The 20060-nt window shown below is 44.5% G+C and overlaps 1 protein-coding gene across 2 annotated transcripts in view; it reads right to left on the minus strand.

Annotated features, from left to right (window-relative positions):
• The window catches only part of RASSF8 (Ras association domain family member 8), a 96720-nt gene extending 78441 nt beyond the window's left edge, over positions 1-18279 (minus strand). The window contains exon 1 of one of the 2 annotated variants that reach the window (XM_084877252.1): positions 18070-18279. The gene's annotated coding sequence lies outside the window, so the exon portion shown is untranslated. Of the gene's footprint in view, positions 1-17910 lie in introns of both variants that reach the window. The other variant, XM_084877251.1, reaches the window with a different exon arrangement.
• Positions 18280-20060: the final 1781 nt, after the last annotated feature.

Below are 20060 nucleotides of genomic sequence, written 5' to 3' on the forward strand. Positions count from 1 at the left end.
AATGAGTTTGCAAACACTGTCATAAAGCATTTGTAAATACCACCCACTCCCCCCGTACACATAGCAGGCTAAACATACCCATGACAAGCACGTTGTGTACCCAGAGCCTCAGGGATGGTGGCTGATTGATCTCTCTGATGTCTCATTCTTTTGCTCACTCGCACTGCTCTCCCTCATCTCTGCTTTTTCTCCTTATGTTGGCCTCATACTCTGAGGACAGCTTTTCCCACCAGGTCCTTAGGTTAACTTTCTGCAGTTAAAAAAAAAAAAAAAATCTCTCCGCCAAAACTGGTTTGGCTCAGCGGATAGAAGATCAGCCTGCAGACTGAAAGGTCCCAGGTTCGATTCTGATTAAGGGCATGTACCTTGGTTGCAGGTGCATCCCCGGTGGAGGCATGTGCAGGAGGCAGCTGATGGATGTTTCTCTCTCATCCATGTTTCTAGCTCTCTCTCTTTCCTTTCCTCTCTGTAAAAATAAATAATATATATATATATATATATATATATATTTTTTTTTTTTTTAAAATCTCTCCAAGCCTATTTTCTCACTCATTAAAATGAGTAAATTTACCTTGTAGAGTTGTAAAGATTAAATGAAAATGTGGGTAAAGGACTTAGCACAGCCCTAATGACAACTAGTTTTTGAAATTTATTTTTAGTTTTTAAAATTTGTCATTTTCGCCCTAGCTGGTTTGGCTCGGTGGATAGTGTCAGCCTGCAGACTGAAGGGTTACAGGTTCAATTCCAGTCAAGGGCACATGCCTGGGTTGCGGGCTCGATCTCCAGTAGGGGGCCTCCAGGAGGCAGCCAATCAATGATTCTCTCTCATCATTGATGTTTCTCCTCTCTCTTCCTCTCCCTTCCTCTCTGAAATCAATAAAAAAAATATATTAAGAAAAAAAAAAAGATAACAAAACTATTACACATACAAGAAATAATACATTCCGCTACATCGCATACCCACTTAGCAGAGGGCATATGAGGTGGTGCCTGAGCAGGGGCCTGCAGGACTTCCAGCACTCCCTTGCTGATTTCCCTGTTCTTATTTAGGCAACAATTTCATTTCTTACAAGGTGCTTTCAACGAAAGGCACAGAAATGATTACAGAGGAAAGGTCTTTCCCACTCTATACAAAAAACATAATAGTGTCAACATAAGAATGTCCAAACCTGTAGAGAATTCTTACCAGTTTATTTGAGCCATACTGTAAGACAATGCTGGAAAGCCAGGTCTTAAATGCTCCACAGAATGGCAGTCTGCAACGTCTTTTGTGCATTTGGAATGAAGGGGAAAATTTAAGGATGATTACACATAGGTTGGATTATAGGATAATTAAGATTATGTGTTCACTGGAGGGTGGCTATGCCTTCCAGGGGTATTACTTGTGGCATTTCAAAGGTGTGTTAAACTGGATTCACAAGAACAATGGACAGGGCTTAAAAACCTTTCTCTAAAGAAGTTATTGGCCTGAGGTATGACTCCGCACATGACCTGCCCAGTTAGGAATTTACGGTTATAGCAACCCTTTTCATCCACAAGTTACAGCATTTATTTTTTTAATTACCTTTTTTAAAGCCCAAATCACTGCCCATTTTGTTGTACGTATGTGTGCTTTTCCTTAAAATAGAATAGGTGAGGGAAGTCTTTGGTTTCCCTTCCCTAAATAGAAGGCTGCATGTAATTACATTATTAGGATTACAACATAATGTCCCACCTTGCCAAAACAAACAACAATAATGTGTTCACATTTGTGAGTTAAATAGGACAAAGTCACTGGAGACTTTTTAAAAACCTGGTATATTTGCTTAAATTAACAGGAGTGTGTGTGTGTGTGTGTGTTTTAATCCAGGGAAAGGTATTTAGAAAGTTTGATGAAAACAGAAGTCGACCCAGTGAAATCCATAAATTTTTTCAACCACCATTCTTTTTCATCTTTATTGCTGAAAGTATTACAGAGGTCCCCCTTTTTCCTCCCACTGACCCCTTATTCAACCACCACTCTTAAATTTTGCCATTCTGAATCTGTTTAAAAGGGTCACCTTCCTCAAGAGACCTTTCCTGATCCCTCCCTCCCACCCCCAACAATTAAAAACCGGCCACTGCTTGCCTGTGTCCTGCCTGCGTACCCGCGCCATACCCCCTCCACGGCACTGAAAACGGTGCGCGCTGTTGACTCATCGCCCCCACTAGCCTTGTACAATTCAAGGGTCCAGAGGACACAGCAGTCCCCAGCCTCTCTCCTCCACAGCGAGGCTTCAGCATGGAATGGTATTTAAAATCAAAAGTGGGTTAGAATCCTGGCTCTGCCTCACTCGTCCTACCCATGGGAGTTTGGGCAAAATTATCCTGTGCCTAGGTAAAATGGGGGATAAAAAAATGTATAGACTCTACAAGGTTGATGAGATTTAAATGAGTTAATACATATAAAGTGCTTAGAACTTGACAGATTGCATTCAGATATTATTATAAACTAGAGGCCCGGTGCATAAAAATTCCTGCACGGGGGTGGGGGTGGGGGTCACAAGTGCTAGAGCCACGTCCTACCACCAACTATGCGATCTTCCACATCTGTTCTTCAGTGACTGCTCTTCTGAAAGGGAACATGGCACAACCATCTCCAAACCTCTCCTGGGGTCAGCATCACCAGGCTGCTATAGGAATTCTACAGGTTAGAATTCAGCAACAGTGGTTCTTACTTATAAAAACGTAGTATTTTTGCCCATCCTATAAACTGCCTCACAACCTAGTTGTCCTTTTTTGTTTGTTTTAATCTTTATTGTTGAAAATATTATATATATATATAGACATATATATATATATATACATATATATATACATATATATATATATATCAGTTGTTCTTTTTTTGAAAAATATATTTTATTGTTTTTTTACAGAGAAGAAGGGAGAGAGATAGAGAGCTAGAAACATCGATGAGAGAGAAACATCAACCAGCTGCCTCCTGCACACCCCCTACCAGGGATGTGCCCGCAACCTATGTACATGTCCTTCGCCGGAATCGAACCTGGGACTTTTCAGGTCCACAGGCTGATGCTCTATCCACTGAGCCAAACCGGTTTCCGCAACTTAGTTGTTCTTAATCATGACTTTTGAAAGGTCAATTCTGGCCCAGCTAGTGTGGCTTAATGTTTGAGCATCCACCTATGAACAAAGAGGTCCTTGGTTCGATTCCCAGTCAGGACATAAGCACAGATTGCAGGCTTGATCCCCAGCAGGAGGTGTACAGGAAACAACCAATCAATGTGTCTCTCATAGATGTTTCTATCTCTCTATCCCTCTCCCTTCCTCTCTAAAGTAATAAAAATATATATTTTTTTAAAAAGGAAAGAAAGGTCACCTCTGTCGCTCTTGGCAAAGTTAAGCAATATGTAGCTGACCTATGAACAATGTTATTTTGAAGTGCATGGGGCAGCCTATATACAGATTTTTTTTCAGTCAACCCGCACGGACAGTTCAAGCTCACATTGTTGAAGTCACCTGTATTTGTTAAGCAAGATTCTTAATTTTTTAAAAAAATTTTTGAAGTTGTGCACTTAACTTAGTAAATCATAGTGCTTAAAAATGATTCACAAAAATTATTAACTTATTACTTTGTTAACTTGTTGAATATCTGAAAAATGAAAAACAATATTCCTATTGAATACCTGTGTTTCCCCGAAAATAAGACATCCTCTGAGAATAAGACCTAGCGCATGGAAAGATAAGACATCCCCTGAAAATAAGACCTAGCGCAACTTTGGGAGAAAAAAAATAAGACACTGTCTTATTTTCGGGGAAACAGGGCATATGAAGTCACGTACAGAATCTCCAATGATTGGGTGGATTATTTCCAGGAAAACACACACACACACACACACACACACACACACTCTCCAAAAATAATCAGTTGAGTGAAAGAGGCTTATAAGAAATTAGGCTGTTCCTTAAATGGAAGAAAGAAAAAAAAAAGTCACAAGAAGGTTATGGGCAAACTCCCATGAAGGCCAGCTAGTTTCTGTGTGTAACGATTATAGATAACCCACAATCTCAGCCATTTCAAAATACTTAAGTCACACCCAGCAGGGAGGAACCTATGCAAACATCTCACAGATACCAGAACAGGTGGCCATGGTGCATTCCTCGGTAGTCAGAATCCTTGGTAGCTGAAGTGGAAGGCCCGGAGGGAATGGAACCCTGGGCCCTGAAGGTCCTGAAGTTGCTGCTTCCAATCTCACCTTGAACCCTCACTGCTGAAGGGTCTTCGACTATTCATTTTAGACTTTCTTGAAAGGCAGAGGCCAATTCCTACCTCTGTAAAACCATCCACAGCCAAGTATTAATTCCTTTCGACATAACAGGAGCTTTACACATGTTTGTGGACTGAATATGAACAAGGTGATCTCGGTACATTGAACTGGAAGACACTGAGCAGTACTCCAAGCCCCAGTTAATTATAAAACCATCTCAACAGTTCCTAGTGTAAAATCTGAATAAGACATCTTAAATCAGGACAGAGACAGAGTAACTGTGTTCCTCATACCCAATCGGCAGAAAGCTAAACTTTTAGGACAAGGTGAGATACTTCCCGAGGGGAGATTATGCCACACCCTGGCTCCTTCCCTTCCCCACCCCACTACTAAATTTAGTGATATCAACACTATTTGTAGTTCTTCAACAGAACTTGTACTCCTTATCCACTGTGGCTTTGTGCCTATTGTTTTATCTGCAGGGAGTACCCACCCAGAAAATGCCTTTTCATTCTCAAGTCTTAGCTTGAGTGAATTTCCCTCTTAAACCCGACTTAGGAGCTCTCACTTACTCCCAACCCCACCCCAGGAACGCACATCTACATTTTATCCATTATCACATTCCAGAAAGTATTTCTTTAAATGCATGACCTAGATAAAAAGTATCTGGGAGATAAGACTTTAAAAAATTTTTATTTGTCATATCCAGCTCACAGGCACTCCACAGATACTGTTTGAGCGGAACAATGATGAGTAAGGGCGCCACCCAATCTACCAACATCTTTTATCTACAAACAGCTAACCTCTCCACACTGGGTTCAAGATAGAGTGCTTATCCATCACTGTGTTTGGAAGAGGCAGGCGAGCTAGGAGTGCAGCCCCAGCAGTTTTCACCGCATTTGAATATTATTCCCATAGAAACAATACCAGCAATGAATGGAGTTACAGGCTGGGCCATCAAGCCCTATACTTCTTTCTTTTTTTTTTTTTTTAAGAGATGGTTAGTTTTATTTTAAATATATTTATTTTTATTTTTATTTTTTTTTTACAGAGGGAGAGAGATAGAAAGTTAGAAACATCAATCAGCTGCCTCCTGCGACCTCCCCCACTGGGGATGTGCCTGCAACCAAGGTACATGCCCTTGACCGGAATTGAACCTGGGACCTTTCAGTCTGCAGGCCAACGCTCTATCCACGGAGCCAAACTGGTTTCGGCTAGCCCTATACTATTTAAAGTAAGCATGTCAAACTCAAAGGCTAACGCGGGCCAAATAAATGAGGCATGGGGGGGCCACAAGTTTGACATGCTTGATTTAAAGGATCTAAATCTACTAGTGATTGTAGGATTCTGAGAGTTAAAAAATATTAGTAAAAGTTTCCTGCACATGTTGTAGGCTGCTGTGGTCTAGACTAAAATCTTGTTGTGTGAATATCCTTGGAGAAAGATGTCTGAAGTTCCAGACCACCATGGACTCCTGGAACACTCCCACTGACATTTCAACTCAGATGATCTCACCAGTGACAACACTGGCTTTGAATAGTGTTGTCTTTGTAGATTAGGCATTCCTCATGTGTCAGATGGGCTTTCCTCGTTCCTTTTCTTTCTGTTTCTACCTATTGCATTGGTGCGATCAGGAAAAACTGGTTTAATGTTAGTAAAAATAAAACTTAATAAACAAATACCCTGGGGGGAAAACCAACATACCACACTGACGTCTTCACTCCAACCTCAGTTGGGCCTTAGCACTGCTAAGCTCTCCTCCCTCCTCCCTCATCCCCCCTCCCTCCTCCTCGGCCCCTTCTCACTGAGCACCTAGGGCTGCCTGCCCCAGAGCTTCTCTGCTTTGCTCAAACCCCCACCTCAAAGCCATGTGCTTTCATTTACAAATAACCAGCTCCCCTCATTTCATAGAGGAAACTAATGGCAACTGGACATAACTCCCCTCCATGAGCCCCATCCTCTCTAACCCAGATTTTTAAATAAGGATCCCACCATCTGGCAGACCTCCTCAGTCACTGTCACAAGTTCATCCTCATGGCCAAGTATCATCTCAGGATGCTACACCATCATACCCAGCTGAAGAACGGATGAGCAAACGGAGGATCAAAGGGAATGAAGGACTCATCACAGTCCCATGACTACAGAATGACAGGACAGATAGAATCTGGCTCTCCTGCTGCGTTCACCCTGTACTGCACTGCACAGTCCAGCACAGCCCCAACGAACAGCACCCACTCTCCTTCACGCCTCGCATGGTCTAGCTGAGGTGGCCAACCGAATCTACTCAAAGCACTTTACAAACAAACTTGCCTTTACCTCTTTAAAAAGCCAATCTTTTTGGTTATAAAATACATGCTTAAGCTGAAACCAGTTTGGCTCAGTGGATAGAACGTTGGCCTATGGACTGAAAGGTCCCAGGTTCAATTCCAGGCAAGGGCATGTACCTTTGTTTGGGGCACATCCCCAGTAGGGGGTGTGCAAGAGGCAGCTGTTTCTAACTCTCTATCCCTCTTTCTTCCTCTCTGTAAAAAATCAATAAAATATATATATTTTAAAATATATATGCTCAGTACAGAAAATTTTAAAGACATTAAAAAGATGAAAGTGTAAGATTAAGTCACCCATGAGAATGAACAATCTACAACTATAAGCAATATGGATGAATCAGATAATGCTTAGTGTGAAAAATCAAACGTAAGATAGTACATGCTATTTGAGTCATTTACATGATTCTAAAATTACAAAATGCCATTAGAAGCTAGGAACATGGGGGGGGAGGGGCGCTGTGGGAATGCAGATAATGTACTATAATATTTCTTAACCAGGCACTTGTTGTATGAGTATGCTCAGTGTGTGAAAATTCAATGAAGTGTATAATTATATATGTACAAACAGGGTTGGACAAAAGTAGGTTTACAGTTGCATGAGAAACAGTTTATTCTCATGTTATTTATCAATTATATTGTTTTCCATATGAACATCTGTAGGTCTACTTTTGCCTCACTATATTCACATATGCATAGATATATATATACATGTGCACATATAATATCATATACTTGAAGTAAAACACCTATTTATACTTTGGTGTATTTTCTTCCGGGTGCTTTTCTTCCCTTGTGGTATGCCCATTTAAAAAAAATTGTGGTCACACTGCTTAAGCTTATATCCTGACACTTCACCTAACGTAAAAGCATATGAATTTACCCAAACTACTTAAAAGCTCCATTAATGCTTTTAATGGCTGTGTAACACTCAACCGGGTGCCTATACCATAATTTACTTAACCAGTGCCCTGCTATCAACCATTTACATGTTTGCAATGTTTATTACTATTAACTAGAGGCCCGGTGCACTTGTGGGGAGGGGGAGATCCTTCAGCCCGACCTGTGCACTCTCACAGTCCGGGAGCCCTCAGGGATATCTCCAACAGTCTGGCCTCCCTCTGCAGGAGGCAACTGGGCAGGCCAATCAGGAGACGAAGCTGGCCAAGTGGCCGGTCTTGTCTCCTCCCCTCTCCTCCTCTCTCCCCCTCTCCCCCCCGGCTCCAATTGCCCCTCTGCCACCACTGGTCACTGCCACCCCTTGATCGCCATCCCCTCCCTCTGCCTGCTGCCATGCACCTTGGCTGGCCTGGTGCTGCCTACTCACTGGCCCCGCCCCCCCACAAACTGGTTATTCTGGTGTTGTCAATTTGTACATTACACTTTTATTATATAGGCTACTGTTGTAGTGAATACGTTTACCCTTTAAATCACTTAGCCATTCTCTCCCCACACTCTACTGACATATTTACTAGAGGCCCCTCAGCCTGGCCTGCAGGGATCAGGTAGAAACCAGCAGTCTGACATCCCCCAAGGGGTCCTGGATTGCAAGAGGGCACAGGCCAGGCCAAGGGACCCCACCCGTTCATAAATCCATGCACAGGGCCTCTAGTATGCATATAAGATATTTGGTTTATCTCTTCCCACCCTCCCCGCTTCCTTCCGAAACTCATCAGTCTGTTCTATGTTTCTATGCCTGTGCTTTGAGCATCTGCCCCCTGGTGGTCAATGCACATCATAGCTGCCAGTTGAACGGTTAAATGGTCACAGGCTTTTTTTATATATAGATAAAATTGTATACTATAGCATATTTATAGCATTCTCATTGCTCAATAACCTTTCCAAAATCACAGACCACATCACCCTTCCTCGTGTCCTCCACAGACCCTACTCCTGAACACGAAAGGTACTACTATTTGTTGAAGCCAAGTAAAACCCAACCATCTGAAGTTCAGTACCACCTCAGTCGTCCATGTAATATGAATGTTTTAGTCAGCTGTATTCCCAACTCCGTTTAGTCTGCACGGCTAATTGCTTGGAGGTGGGTTAGCCTGGTTCCCCTTGAGGTTACAAACACTAGCTAGCACAACTAACAGTGCCACACTCCAAGGATCCAATGAGAATCAGACAAGTTCCTGCTGTCAAAAAGCTAAGTGTTGGTGGACAATTAACTATGAATCATGCTTCACAAAGTCTAGCAGGAAAGGCAACAGGAAGCAAAGCCTGACCCTTCCACTTCTGAGCTTTCCAATCACAACTGTCCAGCTGGGAACAAAGACCCGCCTCAGAGGCCAACTCTGGAAACTCTGCCTGGTGAGCGCCTATGTCATGTTCCTTAGTCTGTGGATGGATGTGCTTGCTGTATTTAAAATATGTTTTAAAGTATTTTACAGCCGAAACTGGTTTGGCTCAATGGATAGAGCGTCGGCTTGGGGACTGAAGGGACCCGGGTTTGATCCCAGTCAAGGGTATGTACCTTGGTTGCAGGCATATCCCCAGTAGGGGGTGTGCAGGAGGCGGCTGATCGATGACTCTCTCTCATCGATGTTTCTAACTCTCTATCTCTCTCCCTTCCTCTGTACAAAATCAATAAAATATATATTTAAAAAAAATAAAATATTTTACAAACATTACTAATCCCATCATATCTGATAATGCAAAAGTATAGTACATGTTCAAAGTGCTAATAAAAAAAGAGACAAGCTGAAACTGGTTTGGCTCAGTGGATAGAGTGTCGGCCTGCGGACTAAAGGGTCCCGAGTTCGATTCCGGTCAAGGGCATGTACCTTGGTTGTGGGCACATCCCCAGTAGGGGCTGTGAAAGAGGCAGCTGATCAATGTTTCTCTCTCATTGATGTTTCTAACTCTCTATCCCTCTCCCTTCCTCTCTGTAAAAAAAAATCAATATATATACCGTGTTTCCTCCGAAAATAAGACCTAGCGCATGGAAAGATAAGACATCCACTGAAAATAAGACCTAACGCAACTTTGGGGAAAAAAAATAAGGCACTGTCTTATTTTCGGGGAAACAGGGTATGTGTGTATGTGTGTGTGTGTGTGTGTGTGTGTGTGTGTGTGTATATATATATATATATATATATATATAATTTTTAAAAGAGACAAAATTATGATAGAAACAAAAGAAGAGCTTTTACAAATAGTTGAGAGCAGAGAAAATATTTTATTTTTTATTTTTGCATATGCAGTAAAGATTGGGAAGAACCCTGAAGAGCAAAGGAAGAATGGGGCTGAGGGAGGAAAAGGGCTAACCGATACTTATTATAACCTAGCACAAATAGTCAGAACAGAGAAAAGAGAGCTTTTTCCATTTTTGAATATACAACAAAATGATCAGGGCCAAAAGGTGGAAATGTGGCCCAATGCTAGTTTAGGAAATTGTTCTCGAACAGAATGGCTGGACATAGCCAGCGCTGAGCCCCCTCCGGCTTCTGCAATTCAAGGCGAGGAGTGAACTTGGACACGAAGGGGCTCTCAAGAACTTGGACACGAAGGGGCTCTCAAGGGCTCCAAAGAGTCCATGAAGGAGCCACCTGCCCCCGAAAGGGTTTTTAATGCAGACAAAGCCGCTCCGCTTCAGGAAAAGGTGACCTCAGAGCATCCGGCAGCAAGGGCAGAACTGGTTATAAAGCTTCAAAGAGCCCACTTACGCTCCTTGAACTGCATCGGGGGACTGCGAGCTTACAGTCCTCTGCGTCACTTTGAACTTGTGAACAAATGGGCTCAAGAGCCTCTCAGAAGCTCACCTGTTTGAAGTAGAGAGCTTCTGAAATTAAAATGCACGGGGAGAAGGGACACATGCATGGATATGGTATAGGGCAGGGGTCGGCAACCTTTAAGACATAAAGAGCCACTTGGACCTGTTTTCGAAGGAAAAAAAAAAACCTGGGAGCCGAAAAACCATTGCGACATTTAAAACAAATATAACACTGCATATATTGTTTCTTACCTTAATGCTATATACCAGATTGTGCAGAAAAAGGATTTTTTCACTTAACAAAAAGAGCCGCATGCGGCTCCGGAGCCACAGGTTGCCGACACCTGGGGAGAAGGCAAGGTGGACTCCCATGGGAGTGAGCCCTCCCTCCTCAGGAAGGAAGGAGAGCCAGGCTGGGATGAGAGCTATGTCGTCTTTTGTAGGCAAGGGAGAGGCTGAACCACATGTTTGCTTATACACCCCTGGCAAGAAAGTGAAATGGCACGATCACTTTGGAAAACAGTTTGGCCATTTCTGAAAGAGCTAGACATACAGCTCACATGATCTAGACATTTCACTCCTAGGTACTTACCCAAGATAAATGGAAGTATATGCCACTGCAAAGGTTGTGTGCAAATGTAGCAGCTTTATTTGAAAGAGCAAATAATTAGAAACAACCCAATGTCCATCGATAGGTACACAGACAAATTGTTGCACATATATCCATACAATAGAATACTACTCAGCATCAAGAAGAAGTAAACTACTGCTACATATATCAATATAAGTCAATCTCCAAATTATTATTCTGGAAGAAGCCAGACCAAAAATGAGTACATGATCCCATTAATTTAAAATTCTAGAAAATGCAAACTGCTCTTTATATACGTGTGTGTGTGTGTGTGTGTGTGTGTGTGTGTGTGTGTGTTGTGATTTGAGATAGAGAAGAAAGGAAAGGGAGAGGAAGAAATAAACATCTATGTGAGAAACAATGGTTGCCTGAAACCCCGGGCATGTGCCCTGACTGAGAATCGAACCAGTGACCTTTTGGTGCATGGGCCTGGCTAGGGGCAAGCTACTGCTATAGGAGCAAGGAATGATGAAAGGAAACCGTTTATAAAGGGGAGTGGGGAAATTTGGGGAGGTCGCTGGATATGTTCACCTTCTTGATTGTGATGATGACTTCATATTTATATAGATAGTCAAAGCTTCTGAAATGATACTTAAATGTGTTCAGTTTAGTGCATGTCAATATATCTCAATAAAGCTATTTATAAAAAAGAAATACAAGGGGGGAAGTCATTATATTAAAAAGAAAAAAAAAGAGGGGGGGGGGGGATATTGCACAAAGAAGCCACTTTAGGTTTCCTGACATCTAAGCCATCTGGAACTAGAACTTGTTCTAGAAGTGGCCAAATGTTACCTTGAACATTGCTAAACATTCCCAACTTACCTTTCAATAGTATTTCTACAGTAGGGTTTCAGAGATCATAAACCTGCATCAATATTTTAAGCAAAAGTAAGAGTAAGAGTTGACTTTTCTGTCCAATATCTATCCATTAAGGACACACTAATCTTTTCAATGTATATACTTATATCTGGAAGAATGATTTAATTTTAAGTGATTTTCCAATAATAACACTTTTGGAATTAAAGGTAAAAATGACGGAGCACTCAGAAGCCAATGACAGGCAACAGGAGTGACAAGGTCCATCAACCCCATGAATGGAACCTGGTGGAGACAATCACCACTCTTCTCTTGTTACAACCCATCTGTCTGCTTTCTTATGGAAACAAGGCGTGAAGCACATGCTACTGAATAACAAAGTATCTCTTTTCTTTTTATTTATTGTAAGAAAAGCGTTTTATATTAATCGAGAAGGTGCCAACCAAGAAGATGGGAGACCTACTGGTGCCTCAAACCCCTGTTGCTGGAGTAGGCTAAGGGTTTTTGAGGGGAACAGATATGCGGGAGTGCTGGTGGGGCCAGTTCTAACTGGAGGACCTTGGAACTTGGCATTTATGACAAAGGGTGTCAGCCTGGGATCGTTCTGGACAAGGGACCCTTGGCTTCTGAAAGAGTTCCGGTCCTTTAGTTCTGGTTAGGTTGTGCGTGTGTGTGTGTGGGGGGGGGGGGGGGGGGGGAGGTAGGGGGGCAAGATTTTGGTTCCAGGTGCAGCTGGAGGTCAAATTTCTCTCACAAAATATTTTTCTAAATGCATAAAACTTGGACAGCACTGGAATGAACTGTAATTTATGAAATACCTGAATGTGACAAAAAAAAATTGCCAAAAACAAGTCTTATAAACCCTATGACAAGGCTGTGAAATAAATAGGTAATATTATTGGTGCTAAAGAGCTTCAGGCAAGTTGCACAAGGTCATCCAAAGTAACTGTTAAGCCCTATGTACACGAGGGAAAAAATAGCCAGCGCTCTAACTTTTTTCTCCACAGTGGTGGCGATTTGTGAGGCAAATGTCCTGGGGACAGGAACTGAGGCAAATCCCCCCACTCCCAATATTTTCATAACAAAATCTGGTCTCAAAAACAAAACGAAATCAGATCTAAATAAACACCAAGGCAGGGTAAAAGGTCTGGCTAGAGAGGGCATCTCAATCTTGTCAAATCTTCCTGGCTAGGAAGCAAAGGGTAGGGAAAATGAGGGTATCCTAGGAGCAATTTCCTTGAGTGAAGCAGACGTATGAAAAGCTTAAGGTCCCTTTTTATGATTTTGACCAGGTGAACATCTTCTGTGAGAACATTTGCCCAGAGCTCAGCACGTTAATAGGAGCTTTAAAATGCTGCTTTAATCCTCCTGTTCTCCCACCCGAGAGGCGTTTAGATTCCGGCTGGCAAAATCTCAGGGTCCAGACCACTCAGAGATACAAATTTTGGGGGAAATCCAGAGGTTGAGTGCAAAGATATAAATCCTGGAAGAACTAGAATCAACTGCCAAGATCCCTGTATACTTAGTGATCCACAAGATACAAAACCAGAAAACAGCTGGGATTATCCTCTGAGGGTGTGCAGGAAAGTTCTAAAAGGAAACAGAAGTCCCCCCCAAAAAAAACAAGTCAAAAGAAAAACGTGGGTGATTATGTAAGAAGTAGAGACGAGAAACACTAGTAATAAAGACGAAAGTACTTCCGAGTTATAGGGCATCAAACTAATACTGTGTAAAGAGCAACCACATGACAAAAATACTCAAACAAAGCTTTAAACCTTCTTTGGCCTTGTAAAGTCATGAGACTTTTTGGCTAAAACAAGGAATGCTTTAGTTAGCGAGAAAGGGAAAAAGAACTTCCAGACCTCTAGGTGGCTCCCGTTTTTAAACAACTACAGTACTCCCCTACCTTAGTGGTCAAAAGAAACCTATTTCTGCAAGTCACATCAACAGCTGGACAATACTAAAATCCTTAGAGCTGTAACTTTCATTATTCTACTACAGTTTCCCCTACTTTCCTTGGAAACCAGTCAATAGCTGCTGACTAATATGTTATCACATGACATTTATAATATGACATGGTAAGAATTTTTTCTTTCAGGCATAATTACTTTAATGATGTACTTAGTAAAAGGATTATCTACAACAGAAAAATCACAAGGGTAATACTAATTTAAAGATGTCTCAATGTATTATAATGAATATTTTCACAAGAGTCCAAATGCATTAATTTTACCTGGTATGTTTCATAGTATACATAAAACCAGTCTGGCCCTAACTAGTTTGACTTCAGTGGATAGAGCACTGGCCTGTGGACCAAAGAGTCTCAGGTTCGATTCCAGTCAAGGGCACATTCTGGGTTGTGGGCTCAATCCCCAATAGGGGACATACAGCGGGCAGCCAATCAATGATTCTCTCTCATCATTGATGTGCCCCCCCCCCTTGTCTCTCTCCCCCTTCTACTCTGAAATCAACAAAAATAACAACCAAAAAATAAATAAAACCAGTCTAACTTTTCTGTTATGAAAAGCATATTTAATAGTGCTAAGAAGGCAATTGAAACTCAAATATAAAACTGATGTAACTATCTTATTTATTATAACAATAACTACTTATTGCTTACCTACTATACACACACACATACAACCAGCACTGGGTACAAACTGGTGAATAAACCAGGCTTATTCTTGCCCTCAAGAACAAGAGAGAAATATTAAACAATGAAATAATATCTAATTATAAATTGTGGAAAATATTAAGGAAAATGATGATTGCGCTATAAGGGAGAAAATCAAGGGGTTCCAAATTACATGATGCTAAGGATGGGTTTCCCAAAGACTTTATAGAGGACACGTGAGCCAGCACTCAGGGCAAGAAAGTACTCAGTGAGATGGTCATAAGATAGAAAGGCCAGCAGCATGAGCTACAGCCCGCAGGTGAGTCCGCTGGATAACTGCCAATGGAGGAGAGATAAAGGCAGCAGGCAGGGCACAAATCACGCAGGACCTCGTAGGCTTGACGAGAATTTTACATTTCATCCTAGGTATAGATGTGTTTCCTAAGAGCTTTGACGTCTTTCTTTTTCAGGATGTGTGGGAAAGGGATGGAAATGGGTATAGAGTGTGTGCAGGAGGCCTCCAACGGGGAAAGATAACGGTGGCTCCAACTAGGATGGTAGCATAATGAAGACTAAAGAATCAGACACGTTCGAGAGAGGGTTTGCCAGAAGAGTGGATGGGACTTTGGGACAAACTGGTTGGTTGGGGGGGTCATAGAATAAAAGAGAGAGTGAAGGATAATTTCAGCCTTCTGGCCTGAGCCTAGCCACTCTTTGGATGGACGAGATGAAAAAAAATAGCAGAAACAACTGGAAAGGTTAGGTAATCAAAAGGTCAGTTCTGGGGTCGTCTGAGATGCTGCCATTCATTGGCCATGATGTGCCAGGCACTATGTTAGGTGTTCTACTTTACCCAACATCCCTTTTAGTAGCAATATTCCCATTTTACAGAAAGCAAACCGCAGATCACAGAAGCTGAAGCAGCATAGCCAAACTCAATCAGCTCAGAGTGACAAAGTCATACCTGCCACCCAAGTCTGGCAGGCTGGCTGTGGGGTAAGCATTTTTCTACTATACAGAGTTCTTGGAAACTATCTCTACACTTTGAATTTTCAAGACTATGGTTGGAACAAGCCAGCACCCAAGGAGAGTAAACAGGTGCTACCTTATTTTTTAAATCTGAATCTTCTCCCACTCCCATCCCTATTCCGCTTCTTCATACAAAGAGACTTGTAACAGTTTGGATACTAGCAAGATATCTAGGACCTTAATGTTTTACCATAAATAGCAAAGCCATTATGCCAGGAATCAGCCATAATGAAAAGAGCAAGAATATTCAGCAGCAAGTAATATCTTTACTCTCAAGTCATTACATACATCAACATAAGATAGGTCAATTAATGAGCGAGAACTCTGAAAAACTAATCATTTCTCAAAATGACAAAGTAGAAAATGCAAGACACCCAGGACAAAAGGCTACAAAAGCCAAGCATTGAGATTCACATAAAAAAATCAAAACCTTAAAAAAAAATTAGGTGCCCTGGCCAGTGTGGCTCAGTTGGTTTGGCGTTGTCTGGTGCACTGTAAGGTGTCCAGTCCATTCACAGTCAGGGCACATGCCCAGGTTGTGGGCTCAATCGCCAGTAGGGGGCATGCAGGAGGCAGACGATAGATGTCAGGCTCTCACATCAATGTTTCTCTCTTCCTCTCCCTTCCTCGCTCTCTAACAATCAATTTTTAAAATCTTTTTTAAAAATTAGGCAAAAAGAAATAATACCACAACCACGTAGAATTTGAAATCTGCAATTCCCAGATACCTAAATCAAATGCCAAATTCAGAGATCTCAACCAAATGCACCTAAAAACAACTTACACATTCTCTCCTTTTCAACTGCCTTCTCCTGAATGTTGACACTGAAGTGTCTTCCCTGTCAGCACATGGTTTATGCCCTTCTCCTTCCTCCCCCCGACCCCGTCCCTGTGCTCTCTGATGTCCCCCTCAAGCTACTGAAACCCAGGACTTAAGGCTTGATCAATGAGCCTCAAAGAATGAACTCGATGCATTGCTGCCAATTGTGTCTCTTATTGAAAGTACCAGCTAGATACTCTTAAAAGGAGAGAAAATGAGGGAGGGAGATTTTTTGAAAGGTTTTTATCAGCTACATTACGAATTACATTTGGTTGGGTCTGATTCTTCAATAGCACAATCACCAAATGATGTTCAGTCTTCTTAAAGTGGGGTACGGTCACATATAATTTCTATGACTTGGGGAGAGTTCTCCACAGAGATAACTAAAATTAAAAGTACCATTAATATGCCCACTAAAAGATAAATACTCACACACCACCCTCCTCAATGATAGTGCTGTGTCCTGCGCCCGGATTCTCATGTCCACCTCTCCCTGCAGAGGGCTAGCTGGCAATCACTAATGCCTCAACCACGCAAAGGACAGGATGCTGAAAACCCATCAAGAAAGCTTCCTATTTTCTGCTCCATGATCACTAACTCCTGGCAACCCAAGGGTGAGAGGAAAAAGAAGAAGAAAAAAAAACAAAAACAAACAAACAAAAAAAACCTGAGGTCTCCTACCAAAATGAGTACTCAATCCTCAACCGACAGAAAAACAGAGATCCGTACATATCAAAAGGCACTTCCTGGGGACACAACGGAGCTAACGAAACGCTGAGCCACATTATACTGGAAAAAATCCTGGCATCGCCACGCGGTAGTTAATTTTTTTAATGCAATGCTTTGACGTAGGGACAGGGCTCACCTGACGGATTTAAAGCTGTGCAAACGTGCGCTGCATATTTATCTCTCCCTTCTAAATCCCTAAAGACCAGGAGCAACCCTGACCCGCAATCCCACCCGGATGCCTGCACAGCTCGCTGCCTTTTTGATGCGGAGAAAATAGTGGTTGAGCCACACCAGGCGGCTCCGCGATGCTCACAGAACAACGCAGCGCCCGACCACAGACCACAGACCCGGTGCTGGGCTGGCGACACCCGGCGCCGCACCAGGACCCGCGTCCCAAGCGCACGTCCCTCCAGGTGGAATCTTAAGTTTTCGGCGATGTACCCTCTCCAAGTTTCGCGTGTGCAAAAACGGAATGACTTTGAAAAGTCACCTCTTCGGGACCCCTCTCCCTATCCAGATCGGCAGCCGGGGGGGTTTGGAGAATAGAGACAGAGGAGGGTCCATGGTTCAGACCAAATTTTAAAACCTATCAACAAATCATTGTTTCGGAGAGGAAAAAAATAAATAAATAAAGCCTTTCACCAAACCGCCACCCTGCAAGCGAGCATCCGATTTCCATTTGGAGGGGGAAGAAAAAAAAAAGATTAGAGAAAACTAGACATGCATTTCCCTTCCCAACAAAAGTGGCCTCTACCCTCCGCTGCCAAGGACACTGGGAGGGAACGGAGGGGCGAGGAGCAAAGCGCCCACTTTGGGGGCGGACGCGTGTGCGCGGCGGGGAGGTCGCGCACCCCCGGGGACCCCGGGGGACGGGGAGGGGGCGGACCGCACGGAGCAGCCCCAGGTGCGCGGAGGGAGCGGGCTCGGGGAGCAGGCGGGAGGGCTCCCGGACGCCCGCCCGAGAAAGTTCACACTCCATACTCACTCAGTTTCGCAACTGCGCCGCCCCCGCAGGCCGCCCGGCCGGCCGGGGCGCTGGGGACGCGGCGGCGCCCGGAGCCCGGAGGAGCCCGGAGCCGTCCCCGCCGCGCCTGGCTCCGCGGGCCGCGCGCCGCGCACCGGACGGAGGCCCGGGCGCCCTCACCTCCCCGCGGCGCTAGGTGAGCGCGGACGCCCCCGGCGGGGCTGCGGGCGTGTGCGAGGCGCGGGCAGCAGCAGCGACGCGGCCGGCAGGAGCCGCCCCCTGCACGGCGGCCGCCACCGCGACGGCGGACGGGCGAGCGAGGCTGGGCGAGGAGCCGGCGGCGGGAGCGGAGCGGGCACCGGCGCGCGCGGCGGCGGCGGACTCGGCGGCCGGCTGGCTCCCTCCCGGACCGGCGTCTGGGCGGGGGGCCGGGCGGGGGGCGGGGGCCGGCGGGCGGCGGCTCCGCCCCTTGGCCGCGCCGCGGGCTGCGCGCGCGAGAGGAGCGGAGCGGAGCGGGGCGCCCCCCGCGGCCGGCGCTCGGGTTACAGCCGCCGCTCCGGTGCCGGCCCGCGCCCCGCCGCTTCGCCGGCGCCGCCGGGGGGAGACCTGGTAACGGGACCGGGGCGCCGGCGCTGCATTGTGGGAGCTTTCGCAGCGGCGGCGCCGCTCACCCCCAGGGCCCCGCTCGGCTGCCCTCGCCGCCGCTGCGCCCGCCGCACCCCCGGCCCCGAGGCTTGCGGGCCAGAGGCCACGGGGGAGGGGTGACCGGTCCGCACTGACTTCCAGGAGAGCAAAATCTTCCATAGCCCGGGGTGTCCGGTAAAACGGCCCTCCACGGTCACCCCGGAAAGGAGGAGGCTGTTCCCGCAAACGCTTAAAAAAAAAAAAAAAAAAAAAAAAAGCCCTTCCAAGCCCCAAGGACCGGGTTTGAATTGCTTTCGTCTGGAGTGGCAGTGATTCAGCGACCCCCTTCTCAGCAGCAGGCAGTGACAGACCGGATTCCAGAGAAAGAGAATGAATCAGACATGAATAACCAAGTTCAGAAAGAGCTGGGCTCAGACTCAGGAGCCCCCCCTCCACCTTGTCGCCCCCTCTCCCTTACCTCCCTTTAAATATAACAACAAGTCCAGAAAGGAAATAGTGCTTTCATCTAGAAATGCATATATGTGTATGTTGTTTTCACTATCCCAGTTGTGTGTGTGTGTGTGTGGGGGGGGGGGGGGGGGCGGGGAGGCACATGCAGTAACTCTACCCAATGGACAAAATTCAGCCTTTGGTCCAGCTTGTGCTCACACATGCCCACACCTATGCAACAGCTACTCATTTGGAGGGAGGTGGGGTGAAGGTAATGGGTGAGATGCAAGAAAGCATTCCGGTTATAAAACGCCGCTTTTCTCCAGATGCTTTTTTTATTAATCATCAAAACAAGGATATTAAATGTGAAGCACAACTTGTTACAGCTCATCTTACTCGGGGCCCGATCTGTTTTGTTTGTATTGAGTTTGGGTTTGCAGTAGTAGGCCTTTTGTTTCTTCCGCTTGTTTTTTGACCTTTAGTTACTGCGCAGCTCATTAGTTTCCTCTACCTCAGAGGTTAACTGAGGGGAGAGAAATGGTAAGACTCACATTTGGCTAATCAACATTTGGAGGGTTTGGGGAGGAGAATTCTCTTGGATTCAAACGTAAAAACCCAAGGGAACGTTATTTGGAGATGACAGTAGGGCATGGATCCTTTGCCCAGTGTTTTCCAACCTTAACGTTACCATTTCCTAAGCTCTCATTCCCTTGTCAGCCTTTCACTCCACTGACCATCAGTCACCACCTAATTGCCAAATCTAATGGAAAATTTTAATCTCCATCCTGTGCCCTTTGTGGCATTTGCAAATGTTGACTTCTCTCTCCTTCCTTCTTGAAACTGCCCGTCCCCCCTTTTTTAAATTTTTTTTTTTCCCCCTGTGATAGTCATCCCTGCTTTTTGGTGATCTTGAACCAGGCAGGAGTGTGTCTGCTTAAACCAGGATTCTAGATCTTACCAAGTAGAAAAACATTATAGTTTCTGTGATCACTAGTAGGGTCCTGAGGTTGATTTTAGCATGCATCCGGAGGTGAACAAGTTGACTGACTGATAACAATCAGTTCTCATGTGACCAGCATGTAAATCAGGATGAAATT

Source organism: Pipistrellus hanaki, assembly GCF_964339955.1.
Source record: "Pipistrellus hanaki genome assembly, chromosome: 3".
Classification (NCBI taxonomy): Eukaryota; Metazoa; Chordata; class Mammalia; order Chiroptera; family Vespertilionidae; genus Pipistrellus; species Pipistrellus hanaki.